Source organism: Pan troglodytes, chromosome 12 (assembly GCF_028858775.2).
Source record: "Pan troglodytes isolate AG18354 chromosome 12, NHGRI_mPanTro3-v2.0_pri, whole genome shotgun sequence".
In the NCBI taxonomy this organism is placed as follows: domain Eukaryota; kingdom Metazoa; phylum Chordata; class Mammalia; order Primates; family Hominidae; genus Pan; species Pan troglodytes.
Window position 1 is genome coordinate 99,658,196 of NC_072410.2, and position 15,498 is coordinate 99,673,693.

The 15,498-nt window shown below is 43.0% G+C and overlaps 1 long non-coding RNA gene across 4 annotated transcripts in view; it reads left to right on the forward strand.

Moving 5' to 3' along the window:
* The window catches only part of LOC104004903 (uncharacterized), a 181,165-nt gene that overhangs the window by 2,745 nt on the left and 162,922 nt on the right, over window positions 1-15,498 (forward strand). The window contains exons 2-6 of one of the 4 annotated variants that reach the window (XR_677989.4): window positions 8,349-8,502; window positions 9,951-10,155; window positions 10,286-10,427; window positions 10,519-10,588; window positions 11,675-11,897. The exons of 2 other annotated variants lie outside the window; for them this stretch is intronic. This is a non-coding gene — a long non-coding RNA (uncharacterized LOC104004903). Of the gene's footprint in view, window positions 1-8,348; window positions 8,503-9,950; window positions 10,156-10,285; window positions 10,455-10,518; window positions 10,589-11,674; window positions 11,898-15,498 lie in introns of those variants that run through there. One more of the 4 variants, XR_001715528.3, reaches the window with a different exon arrangement.

Genomic DNA, 15,498 nt, shown 5'->3' on the forward strand with positions numbered 1-15,498 from the left:
TTCTGGAAATTATGGACTACATGTTGAGCACACCTGATCCAAAAATCTGAAATCTGAAATGCTTCAAAATCCAACATTTTTTGAGTGCTGACTTGATGCCACAAATAGAAAATTACACACCTGCTCTCATTTGACAGGTCTCAGTCAAAATGAGTCAAAAGTTTGTTTCCTGCACAAGATTATTAAAAATATTGCATAAAAATCACCTTCAGGGTATGTATATAAGGTGTATATGAAATGTAAATGAACTTTTGTGTTTAGACTTGGGTCCCATCCCCAAGATATCTTATTATTTATATGCAAATATTCCCAAATCCAAAAAAATCTGAAATCCCAAACATTTCTGGTCCTAGACATTTCAAATAAGTGGTACTCAGCCTGTAATATTATTTCATGAATAATGTAAGAAATTTATACAGTAAAATTCCATTTACCCTTCCTACACTTTGTTCTTCTATGTTTTTTAATTCTACATATGGTATTAATTCCATAATACATTTTTAAAATTGTTGCTTTATATGGTCTGTAGGTTGTTAAAAGTGTGTGTGTGTGTGTGTGTGTCTATGGATAGATTTAGAGGGGAAGAAAGAAAAAGAAAGAAATGAGAGAGAAAGAATAAAGGAAAAAAAACTCTGAAAAGTATTTACACACATTTTAAAGCTTTTATGATCTTCTTTATTCTTCTGTAAAGATCCAAGTTTCCATCTGGTATCATTTCCTGCAGCCTGAAATACTTCTTTTAATATTTCTTATAGTGCAAATCTGTTGGCAAAAAATTCAGATTTTGTTTATCTGGAAAAGTCTGTATCCCACCCTCATTTTTGCAAGGATATTTTGCTGGATAAAGAATTCAAGGCCAGCATGACTTATAATGCTTTTGTCTAATTAAACATCTCATTAAATTGTTTTCTGGACTCCACTGTTTCTAACGAAGTCAGCCATTCTTTGTCATGTATGAATGTCATGGATCTATGTCTTTCCTTTGATTTTCAGCAGTTTGACTGGTTGCCAAGATGATGGTTTGGTTTGTTTTGCCCCTGCTTGTTGTTTATTGAGATTTTCTGAATCTTTCAGTTGATGTAGAATTCTTGGCTGTCATCTTTTCAAATATTCCCTTTGCTTCATTCTATCTTTTTTCCTGGGACTTTGACTTCATATATGTTAGACCATCTGATATTATTTCAGAGATCTCAGATGCTCTGTTTCTTTTTTTCTTTCCAGTCTTCCCTCTACCTATTTTAATTTGGATAATTTCCTGTTTTCTAGTTGACAAATCCTCTTTTGTACTATATCTAGTTTGTAACCCTGTCAAATGAACTATCTATTTCTGAGATTGTAGTTCTTTTTTTTTTTTAGCATTTCTATTTTGTTCTCTTTCATAGTTTCCCTCTCCCTAGACAAATTCCCCATCTTTTCACATATTGTCCACAATTTTTTGGATCCTTTAATGTATTTATCATACGTTTTTTCCCCCAAACTCCCTGTATGATAAATCCAACAACTGGACCTTCTCTGGATCTGATTTCATGGCTCTTTTCTTGGACCATGGTAAAACTTTCTCGGTTCTTTGTGTATCTCCTAAGTTTTTTACTGTGTGCAAAAACATACATATAAAAGGACTGAAGGTGTAGAATAAACTTTATCCCCAAAAAGAGCACACCCCTTTTCCTGCAAGGCTGGTACTGCGGAAGGATGAGTTAATCCCATATGGAGTTGAGCTGAGCCTTGGCTTTGTTGCAGCTTTGGTCAGATTTAATTTCCTTCTAGCTTTAAATGTTTTGAGGGTGTCATCAAGACTCTCCCTCCAGCAGGGCTTGCAATCTGAGAGGACGTGAGATTTGGAGATCTCTTTAAGCCTTATAGGTTTCTGAACAATGAGAAACTCCATTTTCCAACCCTATCACCAACTTTTTGGGTCACTGAAAAATTTTGCATTTTTTTTCCAGTCCCACCCCTGGCTTTCTATTCCTTGGGAAGTCTCTTTCCATCAGGCTACCCCACTCCTGGCGTTTGGATGGCTACTGCAGGACACTATGTGAAGAGCTTCACAGTTTTAAAGGGATTTCCCCTGCCTACTCGGTCCCAGCTTTAGTCGGCTGTTCTAATCACTGGATGCAAGTCTATGGTGTCTCAGGGAGATTTTTGCAGTTCTCTTTCCCTGCCCCTCCCCACCTGCAATGCGTCTCAGTGTGTTGCACTTAGAGAGGGCCTCATGTGCCTTGGGAGGGGAGATATCTTTCAGGTCTCTGGCCTGCCCCAATCTTTAATACATTACTCCCATACACTTGTTCTAGGTCTATGGGAAATGTTTGGGGGCTGGATACCGAGTTATTCTCTGAAAGGGATCCCATGGACCTCTCGTCTTTACCAGCTCACACATGGCCATGGGAGGCTTATAAAATTCTTTGGTTTGTGCTCCTTCTTTCACCACACCACTAGGGACGACAGCAGCTGTAAGTCTGTACTCTCCAAGAAAGGGCTCATTGCTTTCTGGAATTTAACTCATTTAGGTTTATTGACATCCTTGGCTCTCTAATGAGCTTAAAAACTATAATTTTATAGCCTATTTGGCTTCTTCCAATGTTAGAATGGCAGTGACATCCCCTTGTGACTCTACATCCTAAACAGACATTCATACTTTACAGCCCTACTCTCTAGAAGCGTTCACTGAGGCAATAGCACGTTTCATATCTGGACGGTGAAAGATTATTTATCTCCAACCAATGGTTGTTTCTTTCTTCTGACAGCTAAAGATCCAGCCATATAGATGCAGACATCAACATTCTTAAATAAAGATTTTCATTTTTCCAGGTCATTGCTCCTAACATTTGGAAAGCAATACCTAGAGGCATATTAATCTGAATAGGCTGATTTTTGGCTAGGAAGGTTTAATAAAGCAAGTTATTTTCTCTCTGACTTTGAGCAGTAATTTGAACCAGTTCTTCAGCACAGCAGAGACCAAGGCACTCCTTTTGCCCCTTTCTATGAAGGCAAGGCCCATTCTCTGGGGAAGAAGCGGGATAGTTTTGTAAAGTGGAAGAACTATCTAGGTCCTTTTCTATTCTTATTTTTTCTGTAGTCAGTGACAACTGGTCTAAATGGTCCCCAGTATTCACCACCCATTTGATATAAGAACAACTTCTACTCTAAGTGGGGTTTGATTTATTCTGGAAGTCCAATCTGCCTTTGTTTGGGTTTGAGGCTCTACTCCTCATGGTAACTTGACATCCCACAGTGTCCTTTGGGAGGAGTGCTGAGGGACCACTAGACACTGACAAGGTAGCGTAGGGGGCAAAAGGGCTCGGTTAATTAGGAGGAGGTGGCAAGTGTGCACCCTGTCAAAAATCACAGCTACTGCAAGGAGTACTACTGTTCCTGTAAACCCTTGAGCTCTATTAGGAGGAAAAAAAAAAAAAACCTGGTAGGTAGGCATGGTTACAATGCCAGAGGTAATGAGCCATTTTTCATAGTGTAGTAATAATTTTAATTAATAAAGATCACTGCATAGTTCTTGACACTCACAGATGTGAGCATTCACCTAGAATGTACTTAGGAGGGTGTGTGTCTGTACGCATGCAGGCTGGAGAGGCCATTCCACTCCACGCTCCTGTTCTACGCTCCTGGTATCAAAGCCACTCTCTGGGACTTGGGTTTGGTGTATAATGAAGAAGCAGGAAGAGCAAACTTCAGGCCTATTTCTAGAGAAGAATAGAAACACTTTCTTTAGTAGTATGTCTAGACAGATCCATAAAAGTTAAAAGAGGCATATTTCCAACAACTTTATCATACAATCAGAAAAAAAATCATCTGGAACTACTAGTATAACACGATTGAGATGCTGGTGATATAGAACATAAACTCTGACCCCAGGTCAATTTTGCTACTAGCTTTGGTGATTGTCAACTAACGTTACAAGCATCTTCATAGATTTTTAAATCTACTTCCACTGACTTCTTATGTAGTCTCGAGGAAGCCACAAACTTGTTTCTATTTTTTTGAGTATGGTCTTCAGAGCCCCACTTGATATTGCCAGTTGGATGTCTAATACCCAACTAAGACTGGACAAGTTCAATTCAGAACTCTTGATTCTTCCTCAGACTTCCTTAGCCCCAATTCCTTAGCCCTCATTCACCTGTTTCAAAGCCACAGCTCTAAGCACCACCTTTACTTTTTTACAATTTGTTTTATTCTCCGTATCCAAACCATGTGCAAATCCTGTTGGCTTTACCTATGATGTATACCCCAATCCATCCACATTGTGAATGCACATGTGTGTGCAATGTGCATGTGTATGTGTGCATATATGTGTAAGTGTGTTTATATACATATGTACATATGGATATATATTTTATCCCTCTCTCCTCACTGTTTCTGTAGAATATGAGCGAAGATCTTGACTATCAGCTTTGTCTCTCTAGTGTTTAGGACACTTTGAATAACTGAATTAATCTCCAAAGAAACATCTGGAATTGTAGTCAGGGATTAAATATGTTCTACACTGGAGACACCAAGCTCCAGGGAGGCAGAATTATTTACTTAATTTTACTGGAGAAATAATTTATTGGTCCAAACAGATACTGGAAAGATGCCTGGCAATGATAAAGAACATGAATTTAATGTTCTTTGGGCCAAGTTTGCCTACTGACAGTCTAAGGTTCTGATCTGGCCTGTACAGTGTTATAAAATTGTTGAGTTACTTGAAAACATAAAACAAAGTGGATTTTCTGTATCTCTTGAAAGTGTGGGTTGTCTGGCAACACAGGATGTGCATTCCTGTCTAACAACATTCTGATGCTAGAGTTGAGAAGTGGCTGCCCTTGAGTCAAGGTGCTATTCTCCAGGTGGCCAAGGAAGATTCTGTCCCAGCCCATTTCACTAATTTGCATGACCTGCCTGGTTTCCGTGGGTCTCTGAACCTGAGATCCTGGTCAATCTGGATTTCTACAGAGCCTCCTATGAACAGGCAGGTAGCAAGCACTTCCCTAGTGCCCTTCTTTTATCATCAGCCTGGGATCAGTCTCCAGTTCTAAATGGGCACATGGAGATTTCAGAGCCAGTACCTTACCTGGTCCCCACGTAGGCCTGGTCACATCATACCACAACCCAGCATCTTCCTTATTCTCTGGTTATGTCCCAGACGTTTTAAAAAAAATATGGTGAAGAGAGGGTGCCCAGCTAGTGTTAACCACAGCCACCACTCTTGGAGACATGACTCAAAATTAAGACCTGCTAATTTGGTTTTTAGGGTCATCTGCCAAGGACTATTTTGACTGGAAGGAGCCATGGCTCAAGTGCTATGCCCTTCTTTGTCACCCCCAGCCAGGACATTTCCTCCTCCACTTCCCTGGGTCAACATAACACTAGTGTCAGTCACGGGGGTCTTTGCAATCAATCCTTCATCCCCTTCACACTTGTATGCTTGGGAAGCTGGGACCCTTCCAGGAAAAGAAAAAGTATACCTGGGTCAGAGTTGGGGTGTCCCTCATCCCATGTTCTTGTCCTCTCAAATATGTGGCCAATTTCCTGGAGATTTCTGTATCCATCAAGGGTGGCAGGAGGTCAGACTTCTATGAGAAATTACTCCCTAAGATGAAGTGGTGAATCCGAATTTCTCTTAATGTTTACACAACCATACTGCATAGCTGTGGAGTCTAGGAGATTTCCCTTGGGTTAGAAATGCCTATTCATTTTGTTATGTTGGTGGGTTATTCTGAGTCACAGAAGGAATACAAATAGACAACACGAAAGCAGCACATGCATGGCATAAAGCTCAGACTCAGATGCAACCTCCACATTCCACACAGTGGTCACATCTCAGACGTCTTCTCATTTATCTGATTGTTGTTTTAGAACATCCAATGATCAATATGTTTCCCTCCTGTCTGGGAGGCTCCAGTAATGAACAAAAGGCATTGGCTGCGGAGAACGCCACTTTCTACGATTACAAGCAATTTGCTAGTTTTCTCAGAAGAAGAGCTTAAGAGGGGTTCATGAAATGTCTGCTTTCAGAATCATTAACTATTGATTAAACTCCCCATTTTACTTTGCACAAATTCTGTTAAAAAGAAATAACAGGGTGAATAACAGTGCTGACCACCGTGCGATCACAGGGCGGCACAGCCTGAGTCAGTGCGTGATGTGCTCAGTTTCAGGCTCTTTGGAGAGGAGAACTGATTGGGAGCATTCGCCTGTCCTGGGTACCTGGTTTCTGCGACAGCTGTATCTTTCACTGTTGAGCTCATCCTTTATGTTGATTTCTATTAGTGAATTTATAAATACAGCCTGAGGAACGCTACCCATCCCGCAGCTCTTGAACCATCTTTATGATCCAAAATGGTAAATTCTTTGTAGGAGTCACCTTGGTTCAGTTGGGAAAAAAATTACTGATGCGCTTTGAAAACGTAGAGTTCAAGTTTTTTTTTTTTTAATATAGCTGAATAGGATTTTAAGAAAACAGAATTATAATGTGGAGTGAAAAGAAAAGCAAGAGGTTGGGTCGGAAACTAGGTTATCAGTACAATGCAGAAAGGGAAAATAAATGCTAATGGACTGCACATATGCCCTTCCCACTAGATTAGAGACCAGGAGGGCGCCTGCTGGATTCGGCCCATTGTGTGGCCGAACAGAACACAGGGTCTGGGCTATTATCCCCTCCACAGCCCCTTGTGCCACAGATGGTTCTTCTTGCTTCTCTTATCGGGCCGTGCATTCAGTCTCTGTAGCTTGATCTCTTCCTCACTCTTCTGCTCATACAAAATGGATTGATCTGCTGAAAGAGAGGGGCTGGAGAGAGGCTGTCTCGGGAGGAAAGGGGAGGGTGTGAATACAAAAGCCGGGGAGGCCAGGTGCAGTGATGGGGTGGGGAGGGAAGAGAGAGACTCAGTGCCTTGCTGGGGACAGCCCCGTCATCAGTCAGCAGCCTTGTCTCCCCTAGGCCTTGAGCTCAGCTGCCTGGAAAATGGCCTTGTGCCTTTGTGCTCTGGACAGCCAAAGCTCTCAGGTGTTGAACAAGCAAGCAGCGCTGACTGCCTTTTCTCCCTTCCCTGGGGATGCTGAACGTCTAGGGCTGGCGTTGCTGGCGGTCCCCTCCCAGGAGACCCAAAGCTCTGCCTTTGAGCTGACTGACGAGCTGCAAATTCAGCAAAGGTGAGCAGGGGTTGAGAACCGTGGCCTTATGAGAGACAGCCCTCCCAGGAGAGCCAGCTGTCCCAAGACAGCCTACCTGGAAGGATGGAAGGGTCATTCCTCAGGGCTGAATCCAGAGCCCAAGGTGTGCTGAACACAAGTCTCCTCCTGATCTGGATCCACAAGAGGTTGTATGGCTGAGAGCACATCCAGGCTCCTTTACTTACAAGCTGTGGGGCCTCCAGACATTTGCCCAGCTGTATTCATAGTGTTACTGGTGAAGATTAAATGGGTCGGTCATGGAAAGATCTCAGAACAATGAGTGGCTTAGAACAATACCTTAAAACTTAGCTATGATTTTCATCATCATCATGGTCATCATCGTCATCATCATATATCTATATTAGAACCATTTTCTATTAACATTACATATTATCAGTATTACAATGTACCTCCATATGAGACATCATGGCATAATTGAGAGAACATGGACTTTGTGGACACGCAGTTTGAGACCTCACCCTGAAACTCAAATCACACAGTATTTGTGTGATTTTTGGTGTGTTACTTCTCTTTTCAAGCCTCAGTTTCCTAACTGTGAGGTGGGGCTAATGCTATAAATTGCCCAGTACAGAGCCTGCACATTAGAGCAGTTCGATACGCGGGAGCTGTCACTCTTCAGAATAGCCCATGCAAACACATGTTGTGTGTACCTGTGCGTGCCTGTGTGTCATTGAGTTTGGGTGGTCAGTTTCTGCTGGTGTGTGTTGAACATAGAACCTAGAAGCAAGTGTCTGAAACAGCAGAACAGACTGGGACAGGGAGAGGCTGGCAAGAAGGAATGTAAGCAGAATCAGAGACAAGGACCTCAGAATTCCAGTCCTGGTTCATTGCCCTAATACCTCTTTCCCTTCTTCCTGTGGCAGGTGCCTGTGGGCTACAGGCCTGGGCCTTAATGGGTCAAGTCCTGCTTGTGGCTCCTGTGAACCTTCAAGCACAACTTCTCTCTCTCCTGGAACTGAGCAGCTTTGTGTACTTTGAAGCCCCTGAATGCAGTTTGTGGGGCTCTTGATCAGGGAGTTAAGAGGTTCAAGTTAATCCTGGCTTCCCATCAGTGGAAAATGAGGAATAGCGCAAGGACCTTTTTCTCAATGTGCCTTAGTTTCACCATCTGTAAACAGAGGGCTGGGGCAGACAAATCCCATATCCCCTGTCCCCCACAGCAAAATCTTACATCCAGATGAAGTGTGTCCTGTCCTCTGAGCATCTTTTTGCTGCATCTTTGCAAGGAAGATTGTAAATGTCGGTGTGAACGTAGAAAGAAGTGTCTGAAACAGCAGAACAGACTGGGACAGGGAGAGGCTGGCAAGAAGGAATGTAAGTAGAATCAGAGACAACGACCTCAGAATTCCAGTCCTGGTTCCCTGCCCTAATACCCCTTTCCCTTCCTCCTTGTGGAACAAGGTAACTTTATCTGAGCAAGAGCTGAAGGGAACCCTAAAGGGAAAGTCTGAACTTTCCCAGGTTCCAGGTGCTGTTGCTCTAATTATTAATAATGATTAATACTGGGGTCTTGCTTTGACCTTGGTGGGCACACCCCTGAGTGGTTCTGCTCTGAGCCCTGAGAGGCAGGGCTCCACCCCTGCTTGTGCAATGTGCCTACACAACCCCAGGGAGCAAGATTCACATTCATTGTCATCCTAAGTTTATATCACCATTATAAGAATTTTCCAGCAGATGGCCATAAAGTGTCTTGAGAAAGCAATGCCCATTTCTTCTTTTGCAACTTGCACAAGGTCACCATATTGGCTAGCAAGGGGTCCGTGAGACCGCATCTCCTTTTGCTGCCACCCTACAGGCCAGGCCTCTTCCCCTGTCTGCTCTTTAGCCTTCCCTGAGCCTCCTCCTTCCAGGTCCCTTGCCACATCATCCTTCCTTCTCCCTCACCCCTATGCTTGGTGTGCCTCTGAGATTTTCCCTTAGTAATTGAAGGAATCTGAGAGGTAAAATGAAGAGCCGCAGGAGAAGGCACACAGCTACAAGCTGTAGAGGGCTTTGTGTCTCAGTTTTGCCCTGAGTGTTTTGGAACATGATGTGCGGAGTCACATCCCTGGTAGTTTTCATGTATGACCTCTCCTCTTTCTGCATTCTTAAGCTGCACTTCTCCTTCCCCATCCATTCTCTCTGGTCAAATATTCCTGGGGTCAAAGAGCCTTAGTCTCCTCTTCCTTCCAAAAGAAATGCCCTATCCTCAGTATGCATTGCTATACCTCTTGCCCTGACTCCAGAATCTTAAGTGTTAAGTCTTAATGCCAGGCCTACGAATATAGAAGTCTGGGATGAGATTTGCTGATGGAAAGAGGAGGCACCAGGCTCTATCTCCCTAGAAATTTGCTCCTCCATGGAGGATATGACCCAAGAAACTCTTAGAAACAAAGCCAGAGTAACTACCAACCACATTAACCCCACACAGGAGGGGTACTACTTTTAGAATGGGCACTCTGAGGCCTGAGGATATGAGGCTCTTGGATCCTGGTGTGCCTTTTGCCTTCAACAAGAAGCTCATCTTTTTGAAGGAACCTTTAGCTAGAATCTAGAGAGTTGGAGTTCGAGCCCTGCCTCTGCTATTTTCTACCTGTGCCACCTATATTAGGTGGAAGATGCCATATACATGGCCGGAATTTTTAACCTGTCCCCTTCTCTTTCTCTCAGGCAGCAATGAGGTTTTGAGACCTGACAGTTTTAGGTGGACTGTCTCCACCAAGGATAAATAAACATTATTTACATCTGGTGATTGACTTTCACATCCATCTTTATTTCTCCAGCATTTGGTATTAAGCCCCTGCTAAACATCAAGCTTCTCATGAAGAAATGAGGTCAGCACACAAAGGGAATGCCCCTTGGAGAAACTCACCACTCCATTTGGAGCTAACTGGACCAATTCTTGACCAGTGAAAAGATAAATCCAGTGTAAGGTGCAAGCACCTGCTTTTAACATGATGCCATTGCGATTTTAGCTGCTGCTCACAGGTAACTATCGCTTTTCAAGTCTTTCCTTCCTTGTGCTTGTTAATTCTCACAGGCCAGACCTGTAATTGAGGGATGAGATTTACACATTTGCAGCCCCCGGCTTTCCTTCTCGGCTTTCCACTCCAATTAGGTTCCCAAGACATGAATCTACAGATGATCCGTTTTCCCAGATCCAGAGCTGAACCCTAATGAAGCCACACATCTCACCTCACGGTGGTGCAGTTCTGTGGGGAGGCTGTCTCTGCAGGATGGAACCCCTTCCCTCTCAAGAGGTGCCAGGAACCCAGACCTATCACAAGGTGACTCCACTTGGGGGTAGTTCAGGGATCTGCCTGAACCACTTCCTTCTTTGATTTTCCACAGGGTCACTTGCAAAACAAAACTGACTCTGAGAAAAGAAAGTCTTCAGTATTTTGAATCCATTGATACACAGGTGAAACAAATCAGTTTGCATTTTCCCTATACTTTCAACACTTTGTTTCTGAATAATAATAAAAAAGTCCCTGAAGCAAATACTATTTTGAGCCTAATTTCTGGAGGCTCCTAGCAGGCAAATCACTCTTTCTCTTGCTGTGATGTTCTTTTTAGTCTTAAAAAGAAAAGACTTAAGGGAAGAAGATGTCTTTTATTTTTCAAACATTGAGCAGGTGCCTTGAGGAAGAAGCCCTGGGTGCCTTTTGTGGCTGCGGTGGGTAGAACAGGGGGAGACAGGTAGAGGGGGCAAGTGGAGATTTGGACTGGAAAATAGAATACTCCAGTTCAGCAGTTCCCAACCAGGCTGTACAGTAGGGCCACTTGGGGATGTTTTAAAAAGAACCAATTCCCACTCCCCTCCCTAGGTAATACTGATTTAGCTTGTCTGGCACAGGGCCTGGGAATCTGCATATTTGAAAGACCCATTCTCTACCTAGGAAATCAGAATTACTACAGGAGAAGTGTGGGAACTATATTTTAAAAAAATGGCTGGCCAGGCACGGTGGTTCACACCTGTAACCCCAGCACTTTGGGAAGCCAAGGGGTTGGGGGGGGGGTGGATCACCTGAGGTCAGGAGTTCAAGACCAGCCTGGGCAACATGGTGAAACACTGTCTCTACTAAAAATACAAAAATTAGCTGGGCACAGTGGCGTGTGCCTGTAATCCTAGCTACTTGGGAGGCTGAGGCAGGAGAATTGCTTGAAACTGGGAGATGGAGGTTGCAGTGAGCCAAGATTATGCCATTACATCCAGTCTGGGCAACAGAGCAAGACTCCGTCTCAAACAAACAAACAAACAAGCAAACAAAATGGCCCACAGTGATTCTGAGGCAGCCAGGTCCTGGTGCACAGACTGGCATTTTCTAAAAACTAATGGCTATTTCAAGTTGCTCCACAAAGTTTTGGGGCTCCCTTTTGTGGTACAGCACCCTGTCACTTGCTAGAGCACTCAAGCAGGCTCTTGTACAGGTGCTGCAGGGAGCTCCTTACTCAAGGGTGGGGCTGCCAGTGATCTCACAGATGTCCTCTGACTTTGCTTCAACAGCTGGAGATGTCATCCTTGTCCCACAAAGCTGTTCTGTCTGATGTAAAGCCATGTTCAGGTTTATGCCCAAGGTGAACAGAAGACGGGCCTGGTGCAGTGGCTCCTGCCTGTAATCCCAGCACTGTGGGAGGCCCATGTGGGAAGATGCTTACGATGTTCAAGACCAGCTTGGGCACCATTGTGAGATCCTGTTTCTACAGAAAAATAAAAAAAGTAAAAATTAGCTAGGTGTGGTGATGTGTGCTTATAGTCCTAGCTACTTGGGAGGCTGAGGTGGGAGGATTGCTTGAGACCAGGAGTTTGAGGCTGCAATGAGCTATGATTGTGCCACTGCACTCAAGCCTGAGTGACAGAGAAAGACCCTGTCTCCAAAATGAAAAGACAAAACAAAAGAAAAACACATGTTTGGGTGGAAAGAAAGAGGCCGGGGTGGAAGTGGTGGAGGTGGGTGGTGGAGTCTTCTTTAAGCCATGGTAGCCGCATTTGTGCCAGCCTCTATAAACCCTGGGAGTAAACTATGGGCTTTCCTGCATTGAAAATTTTGTTTTACAAAAATCTTTCTTTTTGGTTAAAGCACACTGCACATTCCTCTCCATGTATCCGCTTACGCGTCCACTAAGACTCACCACACATCCCATTTTCCATGAAGCCCTCATAATATAATTAGCAGTCACCTCTGCACGGCAGAGCCTGAGAACAGCACTGGCATCATGAGATGGGAGCCAGGTCCTAGATGGGGACCTTAGACTTAGGCTGGGAGCCAGTGGTGCCTGGGGCTCCTGAAGCCTTCACACCCAGTGTACCTAGCAGGCCTTGGTAGCCTGTACATCACCAGTGATAATCTGCATATCTATGGGAGAGACACAATAAGGCTTTGCCCATACCAGGTGGGAGAGAGCTTAATTTAATCCTCCGGGGTTGTATGTTTTAAAATCAAACAAAACAGATCAATTCTTAAGTCTGAAGACCTAAGTTTGGTTCCTTTTTAGTCAGAGATCTTGGACAAATCAATGTTTTCGATCATCAGATTTCTCATCTGTAATATTGGGGTAACAGTACATAATTGGGTTGTCAAAGGGGTTGGGTAAGATTATGTTCAGTGCTGTGTAAATAATAAATATTATAGAAGTATGAAGAGTTATTACTGCTACCTAAAACTCTGGGCTTAGGAGAATTATGGAAAGCTAACATCTGATTCAAAGGATTTTATTTGATGTTTTGAACCCCAATTTCCAAGAAAAAAATGTACCTCTCCTTCTTTCCCTCCCTTCATGCGAGACACATTTATTGGACACTCACTATGAGGACTTGGCACTGGGATACTAAGAGGAACAAGACCAGGTCTTTGCCTTCATATAGCTCATAGTCTAGCGAGGAAGACAGATTGATAAAGAAATAGATTATTCTAAATTGTGATGTGTACTATGATAGAGGAATGTCTTGGGTTTAGAGATTGGGAAGGGCAGGGAATGATTAAGTAGAGGCAGGAAGGGCTTCTTCATAAAGCTAATACTTGTACTGGGTCTTGAAGGAATTGTCCAGGAAGATATGGAGGTATGAAGGGCATTTCTGGTAGAAAAGAAAATAGAGCTTGGTTCAGATAATGAGAAAACACACAAACGGAGGAGCTTGATTGTGATTTTAGCCCTAGAGAAGGAGCAGATTTATAGTAATTTTAGTGACTCTGAGCTAGGAAAGACTATTGGACACTTGTATTCTTCACATAAAACAGGATAAAAAGGATGAGAGGATTGGAGATAGAAGTGGGATCTTACAGAATCTTGACAGTGAGAAGTGTTGATCATAAAAAATGGCATTCAGTACAGAAGAATATAAACTTCTGTACTTGTATTCAAAACCTAAACTGCCTGTGAATAGGGTGGAGGAGACAGTGCCAAGCTGAGGTATGTACTGAAAAATTCAATACATATACCCAACGGGATAATGTGACCTAAAATTCTAATTGGCCCACAGAAGTCATTACATGAGATGACATAGCAATAAATGCACATTAATATCATGTGGGCAGCTTTAAGAAAAATACGGATACTTACAGCCATTCCCGTATCAATCAGATCAAAGTTTTTAGTGGTGAGGCCCAACTCCAGGTCTTGTTCAAGATCCTCCTACATGATTTAGAAGTGCAGCTATGGTGGAGAATCATTGTAATAAACTGAAGTGACTAACAAAACTGCCTCCCCACAGACGTTCAAAACTGGTAACTCTCCCGTGACCAATATGTCACTGCCCAGAAAGAAGCATTGACTGCTTTCCTTAATCTCTACTGGTTAGACTGTGTGGGCTGCTTTCTTATGGCAACTGCCTCATCAGATGGACAGGTGGAACTTCCCGTCAATTGCTAAGAGTATATTTCAAATCTCCCAATATAATTGTGGATTTGTCTATTTCTCCCTTTAATTCTGACAATTTGTGCCTAGTGTATTTTGAGGCTCTGTTATTAGGCTGATATGAATTAACAATGTTACACCTTTCTGATAGATTGACCTTTTTGCTTTCATGAAATGTCTGTATCTGTGGTAATACCCTTAGTCTTGAAATATGTCAGATATCAGTACAATCAGTCCAGCGTTCTTATGCTCAGTGATTGCATAGTAAATATTTCATTAATCATTTATTTTCAACCCGTCTGTGGCTTTATCTTTAAAGTCCATCTCTTTTTTTTTTCTTTTTTTTTTGAGATGGAGTCTCGTTCTGTTGCCCAAGCTAGAGTGCAGTGGCGTGATCTCAGCTCACTGCAAGCTCTGCCTCTTGGGTTCACACCATTCTCCTGCCTCAGCCTCCCGAGTAGCTGAGACTACAGGCACCCGCCACCACGCCCGGCTAATTTTTTGTATTTTTAGTAGAGACGGGGTTTCACTGAGTTAGCTAGGATGGTCTCGATCTCATGACCTTGTGATCCGCCCACCTCGGCCTCCCAAAGTGCTGGGATTACAGGCGTGAACCACCGTGCCCGGCCTCTAAAGTCTATCTCTTATAGACATCATATAGTTGGGTTTTGCTTTTTTAGTAGAGACGGGGTTTCACTGTATTAGCCAGGATGGTCTCGCTCTCCTGACCTTGTGATTTGCCTGCCTCAGCCTCCCAAAGTGCTGGGATTACAGGCGTGAGCCACCGTGCCTGGCCAAGGGGTTTTGCTTTTTTAACCATTCTGAAAATCTCTGCCTTTTAACTAAAGTGTTTAGTACAATTAAATTTAATGTAATTTTGATATGGTTGAGTTTCTACATAATATTTTACTACTTATTCTATTTGTTTTATATTTGTATTAGTCCATTTGTAATGTTATAAAGGAATACTTGAGCCTGGGTAATTTAAGAAGAGGTTTATTTGGTTCTGCAGGCTGTACAGGAAGCATGGTGCTGGCATCTGCTCTTGGTGAGGGCCTCCAGCAGCTTTCAATTGTGGCAGAAGGCAAAGGAGGAGCAGGCATGTCACATGATGAGAGAGGGAGTGAGAGAGAGAAGTGAAGGTGCCAGGCCCTTTTTAAACAACTAGCTCTTGGGTGAACTAATAATGTCAAAACTCATTACCATGGAAGGGCACTTCATGAGTGATCTGCCCCCATGACCTAAACACTGCCCTCTAGGCTCCACCTCCAACATTGAGGATGACGTTTCAACATGAGATTTGGAGGGGACAAATATCCTCAACCATATCAATGTTTTTCTCATTTTTCTTTTTGTTCCTCTGTCCCTTCTTTCCTGAATTATTTTGGGTTAACAGAATATTTTATAGAATTCAATTTTAATTCATTTCATTGGCTTTTTAGCTATACCTCTTTACATTATTTGTTAGTGTTTTTG